General features: G+C 48.2%; 2 long non-coding RNA genes across 2 annotated transcripts; one reads left to right on the top strand and one right to left on the bottom strand.

Moving 5' to 3' along the window:
• Positions 1-5,752: 5,752 nt before the first annotated feature.
• On the bottom strand, positions 5,753-14,396 carry LOC148665914 (uncharacterized). The gene is made up of 4 exons (XR_015936593.1): positions 14,310-14,396; positions 12,067-12,140; positions 11,083-11,153; positions 5,753-6,885 (listed from the first exon to the last, which is right to left on the bottom strand). It is a non-coding gene; the product is annotated as an uncharacterized LOC148665914 (long non-coding RNA).
• Positions 7,222-8,271, top strand: LOC148665915 (uncharacterized). The gene is made up of 2 exons (XR_015936602.1): positions 7,222-7,282; positions 7,454-8,271. It is a non-coding gene; the product is annotated as an uncharacterized LOC148665915 (long non-coding RNA).
• Positions 14,397-16,268: the final 1,872 nt, after the last annotated feature.

Here is a 16,268-nt window from a genome sequence, read left to right as displayed (position 1 = left end):
TTGCCAGAGAGTAACCAGCAGCAGGCCTCGTGAACAGGTCGGAACTGTGGACAGCTGAATTACTATTCAGAACTAGCTCTTCATCAGGAACGAACCGGTCCTCTTCCTGACTTGCTGGGACCCACAGTCATCTTTTCTCCTGTGCACAAACTTTGCTAGTTAAAGCCAACAATGAGCATCAGCAGCGCACCGTCGCAAGCCGCACAGCACAGCCTGGCACCGAGCCAGAGAGCGCGGATTGGACAGCAACAGCCTGCAACTGTTTCTTTGTGCCCGCAGGAGATCTGAATCCCCAGAAATTGGATGAGTATTCAACTTCAATGCATTACAGCTCGAGAATTCAATTGTTATCCAAACCAGTTGATATCAATTTAATTCCTAAGAGTTATGTACTTGTTTTGAGTATCTAATGTAGAAGTTGTAACCAAGTTCACTTTACGAAACGGTCTAAATGAATGATATACTGAACGTATGTCCTCTTGATATGTATAACTCTTTGTAACTGACCGAATATACCTTTTGTATTCTGATAACCCTCTCGATAAGATCTGTTAGGTTTAATGCATATTCTATGTATTAATAAATGTATCCTCGTGTATTAGTACCTGTGTGTGCGCGTTGTTTGAGTTATATCGCATGGTTGGATTCTAAAGCCATCAAAAGAATCAACTTTGTGATTTACTGCTACAATTAATAATTGTCTCAGTAAATGCCCAAACCCTACAGAACTGGTGCCTTCAGAGAGCCACTTTTCTTACATTATTTGGCATCCCTGAACCGGTTTTCTCTACATTATTTGGCGTCCCTGAGTCGGCATAATCTACAACAGGATTCTGTCCAGCGGGGAGAGGGGGAGACACAACGCAGGGGGGATGAGGAGCAGAGACTACGCCTGGAGAGGTGAGTTTGTCCAGTAAGAGTCCGGACAGGTGAGTCTCTACAGTGTGTCCAGTGAGAGTGCGGACAGGTGTGTGTGTACAGTGTGTCCAGTGAGAGTGTGGACAGGTGAGTGTGTACAGTGTGTCCAGTAAGAGTCTGGACAGGCGAGTGTGTACAGTGTGTCCAGTAAGAGTCCGGACAGGCGAGTGTGTCCAGTAAGAGTGTGGACAGGTGTGTCCAACAGTAAGAAGCTGTCTAACCCTTTAACCCAGCTCAGGAAAGTTAGTGGGTGCTCTGTCTCCTCCCCAGATCTCACCTTCAGGTCTGGAGGACACAAGACAGAGGTCAGGTCCACAGAGCTCACTCAATCACTACAGCAAGCTGAGACCTCTCGGCCATCAGGACTGTGGGGGTCAGTGTGGGGAGCCGTAGGGTATCGGGAGTTTAGGGGTCAGTGTGGGGAGCTGTAGGGTATCGGGAGTTTAGGGGTCAGTGTGGAGAGCTGTAGGGTATCGGGAGTTTAGGGGTCAGTGTGGGGAGCTGTAGGGTATCGGGAGTTTAGGGGTCAGAGTGGGGAGCTGTAGGGTATTGGGAGTTTAGGGGTCAGAGTGTGGAGCTGTAGGGTATCGGGAGTTTAGGGGTCAGTGTGGGGAGCTGTAGGGTATCGGGAGTTTAGGGGTCAGTGTATGGAGCTGTAGGGTATCGGGAGTTTAGGGGTCAGAGTGTGGAGCTTTATTATTATTATTATAATACAGCGAGCGCTGCTGGGGGCGGAGAGATCAGTCGGTGGAGGGCTGGACGCTGGACGCTGGACGGCGGGCGGGAGGGGTGGACTTACGACGCCTCGCCGGGCCCGGGTCCTGCTGCGACCGCGCACGGCCGTGCGGCATCTCTGTTGGTGCATCGTCCTGCCGAGACAAGCAGAGTCACAGTGGGGAGGGGAGGGGGCGCAGCCACACAGCTGGGCGGCTTGTTCCCCACCCCCGCCCCCCTCTGTGTACAGTAGAGCCTCCTGTCCTGACTGGAGGACCTCACCCAGCTGTGTCTGGAGAGATGCCGGGGTATCTGCTTCAACCACAGGGCTGGGCAGCTTGTTCCCCACCCCCACCACCCTCTGTGTACAGTAGAGCCTCCTGTCCTGACTGGAGGAACTCACCCAGCTGTGTCTGGAGAGGAGCCAGGGTATCGGCTTTGTTCCACACCCCCACCCCCCTCTGTGTACAGAAGAGCCTCCTGTCCTGACTGGAGGAGCTCACCCAGCTGTGTCTGGAGAGAAGCCAGGGTATCGGCTTTGTTCCACACCCCCGCCACTCTCTGTGTAGAGGTGCACCTCCTCTCAATATCTTTTTACAGCACGATCACACCAATAAGAGTGGAGTAATGTTAAAAAAACAACTTATTTCTCAACTTATTTTGTTATTTCTCGCCAGCGACGCTTTTGAGCGACTTACCGATTTCACGGGGATACTTCAGAGCGAATCTGAAGCTGAAACTGTGATTTGATCGAAGTCGAAGTAACCCGCGAATCTTTTTTTGAAGAAACACGTGTTTATTAAGCGCTATATAGTCCTTTCCTCCTCCTCTCTCTTCACTCCTCTGAGCTCACGGGGCTCCGGCGCCGCCCCCCGCTAGAATCCGCCGCTCTGTGACGTCAGGCTGCTCACTGTGACGCCCCCGTGACGTCGCCCCCGACGCGCTCACGGCTCGGCCGCGAAACAAAAATGGCCGCCGGGTCCACATTTTTTTTTGGGTGGAAATGTTATTTATCCAACTCTCAGCGGCCAGCCGGGTGTCCCTGTATGACCCCGGTAGTCGCCACCTCGGACAGGCAGGGGAAACGGGTCCAGCTGTTTCCGGCCCAAGGGTTACAAAAGCTGCACTTGAATTTAAAGACAAAATCACGTCGAGGGCGCATTCAGCACCCCCACGTCCAACACGGGTTTCCGTGGGGTGGGGTTCAGTGAAATTAGCACCCCCCCGACCCCCAAGTCAAAGAAAGACCAAACTCCACCCCCCTCTAGCGGCCAAGGGCGGAAATTTCGGGCCACGCCACGTCCAAAAAAACACGGGTTCCCCCCCCCCGTCTTGCGGGGAATAGAGACGCCATTTTCTTTTCCGAGCACTGCGTGGGACCTCATGACCCCCCCCAAAAAAACGGGCTTCGGAGACGAGGAAAACCAGGCACGTCGACCTCTCTACAACACCACCCGGCCGTTTCAGACCGTGGGAAAAAAATAAATACAATTTCGCCCCTCACCGACCGCCGCGCAAAAAAACACAACTTCATGCTACAGAAATGGCCTGTGTGAGGGGGGGGCACGGGAAAAAAATAAAACCTGCGTGTTTTCGGCAGAGTAAGCTCAGCAGGGAAACTCTCTGAATCTCGGGGTTGCTTCTTGAACCTCGAAAACGACCTTTTTTCTCTCTCTCGTTTTTTTGGTGTCTGGGACGTTCACGAACTCCACCGCGTCGGTGCGATTCCCAGCGGGACTTGAACATAACCCCCCCGTGGGGCCACAGCGCCCCCGTGTGGCCGAGAGGAACACCACCCGCAGGGCTGAGCTTTTACTGCCGTGTCCCGCTTTCACTCTGGCGATGAAGGAGGGAATCAAGGAGGAGAATTAATATTGTGATCCACCAGTCCATCACAGGACACACACACACCCTGGAAAGGACAGCAGTCCATCACAGGACACACACACACTCACACACCCTGGACAGGACAGTAGTCTATCACAGGATGTTCAGTGCCTCTCTCTAATAAAGTAGAAACGTGACATTAAACTCCGTTCGAAACGGGAGAAATCACCAGGACACGATACACCTTGCTCCGGACGATGGGAGAAGACCTGTACCTTCACGAGTCCAGGTTGTGAAAACTTCTTCTGGCAGTTCAAAACGTTTCGAAGAGACTACAGCGCTACCCTGTTTTCCATTTCTATCGTGTATTATTATACAGTCATAAGTATCTGTACTGATCACAGAGTCCCCCTCTCACTGCCAGGACTGAAGCCCAGTGCAGCACGAATAATAATAATAATTAATAAGTCTGGACCCTCCCCTCAGAGCTCTTCCCAGGTCAGGGGGATCCCCTCCAGCACCCCCAGTGTGCAGCCCCCACCTGGATGATGCTCCAGTCCGCTCAGCACACAGCAGCTCTCAGTGGGGAGGAGAGCAGAGGGATGGAGCCAGTTCAGAGAGGGGGGTGATAAGGAGGCCATGATGGGTCAAGACCAGGGGGGGATCAGGCCAGGACACTGGGGTAACACCCCTACTCTTCTCCAGAGACACCCCGGGATTGTAAATGAGCACAGAGAGTCAGGACCTCGGTTTGACGTCTCATCCGAAGGACGGCGCCTGTTTACAGTCCAGTGTCCCCGTCAATATACTGGGGCATCAGGACCCACACAGACCGCAGGGTGAGTGCCCCCTGCTGGCCCAACTAACACCTCTCCCAGCAGCAACCTCAGTTTTTCCCAGGAGTCTCCCCTCCAGGTACTAACCAGGCTCCCACCTGCTGAGCTCCAGTGGGGAGGGGGCTGCCAGCTGGGAGCTGCAGGGTGAGATGGCTGCTGGGCAAACGAGGGCTAAAGATCTTCCTAGGACACCCTGGACTTCGTGGTCGACTTCCTTCTCTTCAGACGGAGGAGGCTTGAAATCTGTCTCGTTTCAAGGAGTATTGGACACGATGCCCCCCCTGCTATATCCCCGCCAACTGGTGGCACGCCGACGACGAGATCTCTCGGCCTCAATCCGTCAACCACAAACTCTCCGGGATGAAAGAGAAGGACAGACTCTGTTCGTTCGTTTTGGTGGGGGGGGAGGGAAAAAACCAAAAGCTAAACAGATTTTTTTTTTAACCATTTTAATGATGCTTAACAAAAGAACAAAAATTACAATACAGATTAAGTCCAGTCTGGGGACCCTCAGTTTTGGTCCAGTCCAGTCTGGGGTCCCTCAGCTTCGGTCCAGCACAGTCTGGGGCCCCTCAGCTTCGGTCCAGCACAGTCTGGGGCCCCTCAGCTCCGGTCCGGTCCAGTCCAGACTGGGGTCCCTCAGCTCCTGTCCAGTCCAGTCTGGTGTCTCTCAGCTCCGGTCCAGTCCAACCTGGTGTCCCTAGGCTCCAGTCCAGTCGTCTGGTGTCCCTCAGCTCCGAACCAGTCCAGTCCAGTCCAGTCCAGTCCAGATCTTAGCAGGCACAGAACCAGGAAAGGAACCTGGAAAGAATATTGTTATTGCAGGTGTGAGGGACACAGACACAGACGTCACCATGACATCAAACAGCAAGAGGAGACTCTTCCTTGAATCACAGACACGACCGGGCGGCGCCCCCCTGTCTGCTCACCTGCACCTCCTCTTCCTCTTCTTGTCCTTCCCGGCAGCCTGCTCCTCCTCTCCCTCGCTCTTCCTCTCCTGAGCTACGGTCTCCGCCACCTCCATTGGCTCGTCCTGATCTTCTGTCTCCACCGACATGCAGCTCAGGGACTTCAAAAAGATGCACCAGCACTTCTGAAGCAGAGAGAGGAGAGTCACATTAAGAGTCGGACTGGACACTCCAGGACATGAACACTGCACTGAAAAAGAGAGGGGTTCATACAGACACACTGACTGGACACTCCAGTACATGAACACTGCACTGAGAGAGAGAGGGGTTCATACAGACACACGACTGGACACTCCAGTACATGAACACTGCCCTGCTCTCGGCCTCAATCCGTCAACCACAAAAGAGAAAGAGAGAGACAGGTGAGTCAAGTGTCCCTAGAGCACAGAGACTCTGCTGAGATCACACTCGCAGGGAGTGAGCCTGGGTGTAGCCCACTAATACTGACCCACTGGACACCACAGGACAGAGAGGAGGAGGAGGAGGAGAGAGACACACTGCCTGGACACCACAGGACAGAGAGGAGGAGGAGAGAGACACACTGAGGACAGAGAGGAAGGTGGGACCAGCACTGACCTCCTTCCTCTCTCCTGCCGAAGGAGCTGTCTCCACCTCCTCTTCCTCCTGCAAGTCAAGAGACAGGCTGAGAGAGAGACGGGCTGGTGGGACATCGGCGAACAGAGCTGAAGGCAGAGAGCCGGGGAGACAGGCCCAGCTGGGACAACGCAGGACAGACAGAGAGACAGACAGAAAGGAAGGAGAGAGAGAGACAAAGATGAAGGCACAGAAAGACAGCAGGCAAAGAGACTGAGATTGAGGGACAAACAAACCGAGAGAGAGAGAGGAAGGAGAGAGAGAGACAGAGATCGAGGGACAGACAGACTGACAGACAGGGCTGAAAGAGAGAGACAGAGAGGCAGGGACAGACAGACAGCAGGACGAGAGAGAGACAGAGATCGAGGGACAATAATTTGGTTTCGAAATTTATTCTGAAAATATACAATCATTCACTCCTGAAAAATATCGAGTTCAAATTATACATTATGTACAATATTATAATCAACATATGGCTAATCATCAAAAATAAAAAAAACTGTACTGGGGGACACAGCTGGCTGTGTTGTTCTGGACAGAACACACTGAGGTCCAGTTTCCACCTCCTGCAGGATTAAACAGCACCCCCACTGGCTCTCCAGTGAACAGAGGGACAGACAGAGAGGCTTCAGGCTGCAGGGTGACAGTGTCTCTGTGAGCTGAAAGACAATCAGGACAGAGGATGATAGAAGAACACACTCTGTCAAGAATATAGAGCCCTCTAGTGACCCTGCTGTAGACCTGCTTACCACCCACAGTGACGATCACAGTGCTGATACTGCTTCCCTTAAGGTCCCTCACTGTGTAGTTGCCCTGATCAGCTGGAGTGAGGGAGCGGAGTGTCAGAGAGCTGTTCTGCACTGACACTCACTGTTCGTACCTGGGGCCAGGGAGCCCTGCGTTGCTCAGTAAGACTATACGAGACTGGACAGATCCTGCAGGATCAAATAGCACCTCCACTGGACCAGCAGTGTGGAGGGGGAGAGACAGAGAGGCACCAGGCTGCAGGCTGTGGACTTCTGAGTGAGCTGAAAAGGGACAGGTAGAAACATGTTGAATATTTAGTTTTACAACAATAACTTGAGTTTGGACTGCGATCAGCTTCATTTTGTATTTCAGCTGTGAAAATGCAATTTCAAAAATGCACGCCCCAGTCATGTTAGGTTCAAGTTACAGTTGCATCACAACTCAATACATTTGCAATTCACTTCAAATGTTGTTTTTGTTTGATCCAGTCTGTCCTCACCTAAAGGAGATATAGACTCAGTCTTTGGAATTTGTATATATATATATTTCAGTGATCCCTCAGCCATTCCTTCTGTTTTGTAATTCAATTTCTCTTTTAAAATTCCTTCCCCACTTCTAGGACCTGCAGTTGCTGAACTCCACAATGGCTTCTATTGGAAAGTCTGTGACTGAGACCAAGTAAGTGTTCACTTTTTTATGAAACCATTATTTATTTTGGAGCAATGAGCAATTCTTATATAAATACAATAAAATCATTATGCTCAAACTATGAGAGAGAAAATTAAGGATAATTTAAGAAATCAGTCTTAGCTTGTTTCTATACACAGATGGTATTATTTATTTTCAAAGGAAACCCACGAGGATTCCCCTGGTGTGCAAGATGTGCCTGAATACTTTTGATCAGCTTCCTGCTCACTTGAAGAGGGCGTGTATGAAGCACGCCACAGCAGAAGAGATCAGGATGGCCTCTCAACAGGCAAGGAAGGACATGATAAATCACCTGAAGAACATCGTGGATTACAACAGAATAGAGATCGTGTCTGGCGAGGCAAACAGGGCAGTGGTTGTAAGACTGCTGGAGTCCTTGGCATTAGGGACTAAATATACTAAACGTATGATGCTAAAATGTTATTTTCACATATATTAATGTAATAAATGATTGCTTATGCTTTATGCACTACTTCACTGCTTCACTGCTCTATGCTGTCTGGAAATAAATCCTCAGACTGCTTACTGCCCTGGGCACGTACCAATAAATCCGAATGCACATCTGAATCCCAAACAGAATCTCTAGTAAAATATGATCATTTGTGAAACAGGCAAATGACTGTCTCAGGGGCCCATTCCTCATTCTCAATACACATGTATGTAGTACGTACACCATGCATTGAGCAATAGGGACTGAAGACACCACAGGTAAGGTTAGAAGTCATTCTGAGGGATACAGCTAGGCATCTGAAATGCAGGGTTTGAGAGCCCTTTCAGGAGCACTGCATCCTTTGAGACAGACCCGTGCGTGTTAAACAAATGATCATTTCTTTCAGCATTAGGGACTAAATATACTAAACGTATGATGCTAAAATGTTATTTTCACATATATTAATGTAATAAATCATTGCTTATGCTTTAACAACAAATCTAATTAAAATAAAAGCTTAAGTTTTGTATTTATCTTGTACCATAGAACATGATTTTCTTTGTATTTCATGCCCACAAAGTGTCCAAATGTTCTATGATCATTTCTTTCAGCATTAGGGACTAAATATACTAAACATATGATGCTAAAATCCTGAAAAAAGGATGTGCTCCATCTCGTCAGTAGATTGGATTCCAAAACTGATTTGGGTCAATATACATTACCTTTGAAGATAAGGTACAGTCTACTGTAGGGAACCATCAACGTAGAAAGCATTGGCCTTCCCTGGGGGGCAGGTAGGTGCAAAAGATAAACCTTTATCCTATCTTTATCCTAAGATAAGTGGCCAAGCTCATCATGTTGCCATAGTAGACAAAGTTCTATAAAATGTTAAATAACTTTAAAAAAAAGCATTTTGGTCTTTCAGTACTGTACAAGGTTAATTAAACTGTCCCTGGTAATGCAAAGTAATTAGAAGCATCCCAGAAACTTTATCTCTAGAAACATTAGCTGTTTTATATCATGTAATTTAGTGTGATGTTGTCAGAATTCAAGGACATTATCACACACAGAAATTGGTTCAGTTAAATCTAAAAAACACAGCTAAACATGGGTTTAAATGTAAAATAGAAGTCTTACCTCTTGTCAAAAGATTTAATTCAAGAAGTGAACCTCAGATCCTTTTTTGAAAAAAGTAAGTTCAAATGAAAATGATTGTTAAAAACTGGGCTTTCAATTAATGACAAATTTAATCTAATACTGCTCTGATCATGGTAGCAGGAAGGTGTGAAAATTACTCTGTACCTAGGAGTATTTTGATCCCGAGTTCTGAATCCCAAACAGAATCTCTAGTAAAATAGGAGGCACTGGACTATAAATACCCATCCATGTTATAACACACTCACCAAGGGGTTTTTAGTTTAACTCTGAGCTTTGAGAGATTTAATACCTATGGTACCCATATTCATCCTTTATTTAAGGGAAGTACACATCCTAGACACACAGGAAACCCTCTTGCCCCAAGGGAAGACCGGTACTTTGGATGGTAATGATTGAACCTGGCTTACAACAGACATCTTTTGAAATGGTAATTCTTTCAGGTGGCTTGGCAAACTTCCTGCCCCAGCTAAGACAGGTACTTTGGATGTTAATGCTTGAGACTAGACATCTTTGGAAATGGTAATTCTTTCCGAGGGCTTGGGAAACTCTATTTCTTTGAATGCACCTGCACTGTTGAATATACTTTAAACCCATGCTCAGCCATGTTTTTAAAATTAAATTATAACGATTTCTGTGTTTGATAATGGTAGCAAAGGCTTACTGGATACGAGTGTCAAGTGTCGACATGAGTGTGAGCAGCGTTGATTCGAGTGTGAACGGTGTCAACACGAGTCCTGTTGTTCAGTACAGTGTCAATACGAGTGTGAACAGTGAGTCCTGTTGGTCAGTACAGTGTCAATATAAGTGTGAACAGTGAGTCCTGTTGTTCAGTATAGTGTCAATACGAGTGTGAACAGTGAGTCCTGTTGGTCAGTACAGTGTCAATATAAGTGTGAACAGTGAGTCCTGTTGTTCAGTACAGTGTCAATACGAGTGTGATAAGTGTCGACATGAGTGTGAACACTGAGTCCTGTTGATCAAAAAAGTATTAATAGAAGTGTGAACGGTGAGTCCTGTTGTTCAGTATAGTGTCAATACGAGTGTGAACAGCGAGTCCTGTTGTTCAGTAGTGTCAATACGAGTGTGAACAGTGAGTCCGGTTCTGTACAGTGTCAATACGAGTGTGAACAGTGAGTCCGGTTCTGTACAGTGTTAACTCATTGAATTCCCTCTTGCTCTGCACAGTGTTAACGGGTGAGAACACGTGTTTTATTCTTTGCAGAATTAACACAGACAGATACTGCTGTTGAATACTCCACAGTCAGCAAACCCCGAGCCGCACAAAGTGAGGATCTTTTACTTCTATCTATTAAACTAGCAGAAAGAAAACATCATGATAACTTCTTGCTGCTCTGTCCAGTTTTAACACAAGTGTGAACATTTGTAATAATAGTGAGTCCTGCTGTTGTGTACAGCGTGAATACAAGCGTGAACAGTGAGTCCTGTCGTCTGTACAGTGTCAATACGAGTGTGAACAGTGAGCCCTGTTGTTCAGTATGGTGTTAATGTAAGTCTTATCCTGTATAGTATAAGTTAACATAAGTATTGACCCGTATCCTGTTCTCTACAGACATCACACTACCCAACAGGGATGTGGAGTACGCCACCGTCAACAAACCGAGAGAAGCACAAAGTGAGGACTTTTTTAACTCTTTACCACAGTATAAAACCCACAGGAGTAATGAGAATGACACTAAAAACAACAACACTGATAGTGAACAAGAGATTTTGAACAATACACATTCTAGTCAGATTTAAATACCCACAGACCTGACCGTTGGAAGTAGTAAAAAAATGCAAATTATTTTTTTTCTGCGTGCAGGTTTTCTAAGAATTGAAGAAAGGTTAAAAACGAGAGAACGCCATTTGGTTTTTCAAGCCTGTCTGGTAGTTAGTGATTAATTGGACCCATGATTTAATCCACCTGTATCTGGAGAGAAGCCAGGGTATCGGCATCAACAACAAGGCTGGGCAGCTTGTTCCCCACCCGCCTCTGTGTAAAGACGCGTCACCCAATCTTGGTTTTATTTTCACCTTTCACTATACGTGAAGAATTCCAAAAGGTGCACAAATGCTCAGGAGCTATTCTGTGGTTCAGCGATGTCTCTGGAGCCTTTTTTCACAGTGTGCGACTTCCCTGTGTGTCTCCCTGAACACAGGGTCTGACTGAAGGGGCACTGACCTGCAGGAATGGGAGGAGACCGAGCTGGGACGGTTCTGCCACGTCAGCGAAACTCTGGACTCCGACTTCATCTGCCAAAGAAACAGCAGCGTCAATTAACTCAGCCAGCGAGTTCAGCGAGATGGGACACATCTCTTTATGAAGAGATGTGTCCCATCTCTTCATAACCCGTCTCCTATCAATCCTACTGTGTTTCATTTACTCTTCCTCACTCTGTCTCCTGTCCGGTTGTCTGCACTTAAAACTGAGGCATTTCCTGCGATCTCCTCTCTCTCGCTGTGTCTCCTGTCCTGTGGGTTTGTTACTGAGGGATTCTCTGTGATCTCCTCTCTCTCGCTGTGTCTCCTGTCCTGTGGGTTTGTTACTGAGGGATTCTCTGTGATCTCCTCTCTCCCTCACTGTGTCTCCTGTCCTGTGTGTTAGTATGTTTGTTACTGAGGTATTTCCTGTGATCTCCTCTCTCTCACTGTGTCTCCTGTTCTTCAGTGTTTTAATTATCTTAAATAATTTAGCTCATTCCTCTCTCACTCACTGCGACTCCTATCCATTCTGTGTTCAGTTCCTCTGACTTGCCTCTTGCATCAGCGCTAGCAATATCATGCATCTATTTAATTTAAAATTATTGATCTGTCACCTTGATAGTTCGATCTCGGCTACAGTTAGCATAGATGGCACAATTAAAAGGACGATGAGCTCAACATCTGTGCGCGTCTAATTAACTGAACCGTACAGAACATTGTGCCTCAGCTAGTCTCTCGCTGGCGGGGTCGCCCATCGGCGAGACCACGTCTCCAGGAAATTCTGCGGACTGGACACCGCGGGAGGGTGGGGCTGTGTTTCCGCACGAACGCCGGAAATCACTCAGGATCTCCAGAGAGACTCCTGTAGCCTTACAGCATCACAGTCACAGGCCTCAGCATTGCAACTGTATAATATCAAACGCCCAGACACCCTGAGGTGAGGCCGACCAGTCTGAAGTATTACCTGTAAACACCAGGCACACTGGAACCTGACTTCATCGTCCACTTAGCGCAGAGTTGGGGCGGACAGTCAGTTTTCTGGGGAGAAAAAAAACAACACCAGGAATTTAGCATACTGAAAGGATCATGGAGTGATGATCTGGCTGAACCCGCTTGGCTGAGGGCTCCTGGCCAGAGGACGAGGAGGCTGGGACCCCCCCTGCACAGCGAGGAGGAGTGACCAGGGGGGGCAGCTACACAGGTGGAGACGGGGTGGGAGAGGGACGCGAGGGAGAGAGGGGGATCACGTGCAGTATTGACAGTGTTTCAGGAGAGGAGTCAGGAGTTATTGCTAAAATATCGACAGCCGAGTCTGACCGAACTAGGGTGTGGCCATCCCTCTCGAACTTTCATCACAAACTCCTGTCTTCCTGCGGTGTCTCTGAGGAAGCTACCATTTTTCACTGGCTCACCCTGCGGTCTGATACCCCAGTATAGTGACGGGGGACACTATACTGTAAACAGGCGCCGTCCTTCGGATGAGACGTAAAACCGAGGTCCTGACTCTCTGTGGTCATTATAAATCCCAGGGCGTCTCTCGAAAAGAGTAGGGGTGTAACCCAGGCGTCCTGGCCAAATTTCCCATTGGCCCTTACCAATCATGGCCTCCTAATAACCCCCCTCTCTGAACTGGCTTCATCTCTCTGCTCTCCACCCCACTGAGAGCTGGTGTGTGGGGAGCGTTCTGGCGCACTATGGCTGCCGTCGCATCATCCAGGTGGGGGCTGTACATTGGTGGCGGTAGAGGGATACCCCATTCCCTGTGCAGCGCATTGAGTGGGGTGTCCAGAAAAGCGCTATATAAGTGTTAGCAATTATATAGCTCAGCCCCTCAGTAGTTGAGATCTCTGTTATACCCATCTAGAAACATGCAATCAGCATGTTATTGCTGAAGCAATAGTCACAACATTATTCCACACCTGGGTGAGAGGCGGGTTATGATGACAGTCATGCTTTCTACACCTTATACTGAGCTCAGAAATGGACCGGGCGGACATCTCACGAGCAGATCCCTCCGCGTATAAGAAAGGCAACTTGTCTCTGCAAAAATACCACGGATTCACATCCAAAATATGATAAAAAGGCAAAAACCCCACACTTGGAATGCAAACGTACCCTACAAAGGAAACACGGTTTTAAAACCAACTTGATTTTCCCCTGGAGAAACCTTTTTATGGACACACATCGCATCTATTACACATGTATAACTAAATATAAAGATAAAACTTAATATAAGAAGTCATGACACATCACACATGACAAAGTCTGGTCCAGAATAAACAGTTTACACTGACCCACCTTTATTTACCTGGTCACTCACTTCTATTAACTGTTTAATTGGGTAACAAATGAATATTTGTTTCAATTTGGGATCTACACCTGGGAGCCCTGAAATGTTGGCCAGAGGGGAGAAGCTGATATTCAGACGTGAGAATATATTATGATGTTGTTTTTCACCTGTGTAATCAAAGCTTGTTCAAAAATGATCTGATTATAGGACACACGAGTTTATAATCATACTCATTCCACTTTTTAACCCCGTATATATGCACAATATGAAACGTATATACACTAAATCTCACGTGTGACTCCCATAATATACATTTCTTTACGAAAATTAGGAACACTTATTACAATTATCAACCCCCCATGACGAGGCAATATTTCATACCTTTGTTTCTTTGTGGGTTCAAAGTTCTGTCCTGTCGTTTCACACGTAATGTTTTGGTAGTTATCTCAATTTTCCTTTGCAATTATCTCCAAGATCATCATCAACTTTTTGTAAAACGCTATGCACAACTGATATTTAAAGAAAGTCCTGTACCAAAACGTCTTCGTAGGGAAAGACAACTTTTTTTTCCTTACGTCAGTCGCTACACGGTTACTCTTAAAATCCATTCATCGCCTTTAAAAAAAAAGTTTCGTTTTTTATTGTGGTTCACTGACATTTCTGTCACAATTCTGAGGGACCCCAAATAAAATTCACTTGCCGGTATAAAGACGCCGGGGAGGTTAAGACAGGTATCGAGCCACCTGCGTATCTAACGGACGTTTAAAATAAAAAAATGGCGTGTAATGTTGCGAAGGGCTACTGTTTTTTTATAGGCTGTCGATTGTAAGGGACGTGGGCCGCGACAGAAATACTGGTCGGGGTGGGAAAAGGTTATTTGATGGTTTATTGTATCGCAACGGTCACAATTGACTCACCAGCAAAGATGGCGCCGAGGCCACATCGACTCCCTCCCGCCCTGCCTCGCACCGAAGCTCGAGCTGCGGAGCTCGACGCCGAACCGCCGGTCCGCGGGCGCGGGCGCCGGACATAGACGCCATAACCCCTTCCGAGGCGCAGGAATTATAGATCACTGTAGTTTCTTCTGGACCCGGGTTAGGGACAGTGTGCCCTCCGTGAGAGTCTTCTGAGGAAGACAGTGTCTCATGGGTGTCCAGGCTGGGTACCATCTGTCTATCACAGGACACACAGACATACACACTCACACACCCTGGACAGGACACCAGTCCATCACAGGACACACACACACTCACTCACACATCCTGGACAGGACACCAGTCCATCACAGGACACACACACACTCACACACCCTGGACAGGACACCAGTCACTCACAGGACACACACACACACACACACACACACACACACACACTCACACTCACACACCCTGGACAGGACACCAGTCCCTCACAGAACACACACACACACAACCTGGATAGGACACCAGTCCCTCACAGGACACAGAGACACACACACTCACACACCCTGGACAGGAGAGCAGTCCATCACAGGACACACACACACCAGGGCCAGTTTTACCAGAAGCCAATTAGCCCAAAAGCCTGTCTTTGGACCCGGAGAACACAGGGAGAACATGCAGACTCCACACAAACAGTTCCGAAAGCCCGAAAAGTGGTTGACGTTTTAATTTGGCAACGCCACGATGGATCCCAGTTTTTTTTTATTTTGGAGGCAAAAGAGGACAAAAAAGGAAACGTCCGGAGTCTTGTAGCGTGAAAAGGGTTTAAATTTCGACTTAAGGAATTGGCCATCGTTATATTTCGCGAGGTATAATACAGGGGGAAAAAGAACATTTACATTTATCAACCTACTAGTAATACTGGGTGGATGTCACGTTCCCCAAAGTTCAGTGCCTCTCTCTAATTAAGTAGAAACGCGACATTAAACTCCGTTCGAAACGGGAGAAATCACCAGGACACGATACAGCTGACGTCCGGAAAAGAAAAAAAGAACTCCTATTCCCATTTGTAATGACCCCGTCGTGTTTTTCCCGGTGTACGCTTCTCTTTCGGAGACCGTTTCTCTCTGGTGTTGTTTTGCTGTTGGAATAAATGCCGAGGTGACCCTTCTGTGTGGAGTCTGCGTGTTCTCTCCAGCGGGTCGTTTCCTCCACCGCAGGGGCTGGTCGAACCGGGGTCTCCCAATCGTCACAGAAGTGTGTGTCGTTTTGGGTGGTGGTGCGGGGGGGTGCATCGGGGATACTGCGCCCCGAGGGGGTGGCCTTTCACCTTGCTCCGGACGATGGGAGAAGACCTGTACCTTCACGAGTCCGGGTTGTGAAAACTTCTTCTGACAGTTCAAAACGTTTCGAAGAGACTACAGCGCTACCCTGTGTTCCATTTCTATCGTGTATTATTATACAGTCATAAGTATCTGTCCTGATCACAGAGTCCCCCTCTCACTGCCAGGACTGAAGCCCAGTGCAACACGAATAATAATAATAATTAATACGTCTGGACCCTCCCCTCAGAGCTCTTCCCAGGTCAGGGGGATCCCCTCCAGCCCCCCCAGTGTGCAGCCCCCACCTGGATGATGCTCCAGTCCGCTCACCACACAGCAGCTCTCAGTGGGGAGGAGAGCAGAGGGATGGAGCCAGGTCAGAGAGGGGGGGTGATTAGGAGGCCATGATGGGTCAAGACCAGGGGGGGAATCAGGCCAGGACACTGGGGTAACACCCCTACTCTTCTCCAGAGACACCCCGGGATTGTTAATGAGCACAGAGAGTCAGGACCTTGGTTTGACGTCTCATCCGAAGGACGGCGCCTGTTTACAGTCCAGTGTCCCCCGTCACTATACTGGGGCATCAGGACCCACACAGACCGCAGGGTGAGAGCGCCCCCTGCTGGCCCCACTC

This window comes from Lepisosteus platostomus, chromosome 5 (genome assembly GCF_059453375.1).
Source record: "Lepisosteus platostomus isolate fLepPlt1 chromosome 5, fLepPlt1.hap1, whole genome shotgun sequence".
NCBI classification, from domain to species: Eukaryota; Metazoa; Chordata; class Actinopteri; order Semionotiformes; family Lepisosteidae; genus Lepisosteus; species Lepisosteus platostomus.
This window is presented reverse-complemented; position numbering and strand designations above follow the sequence as displayed.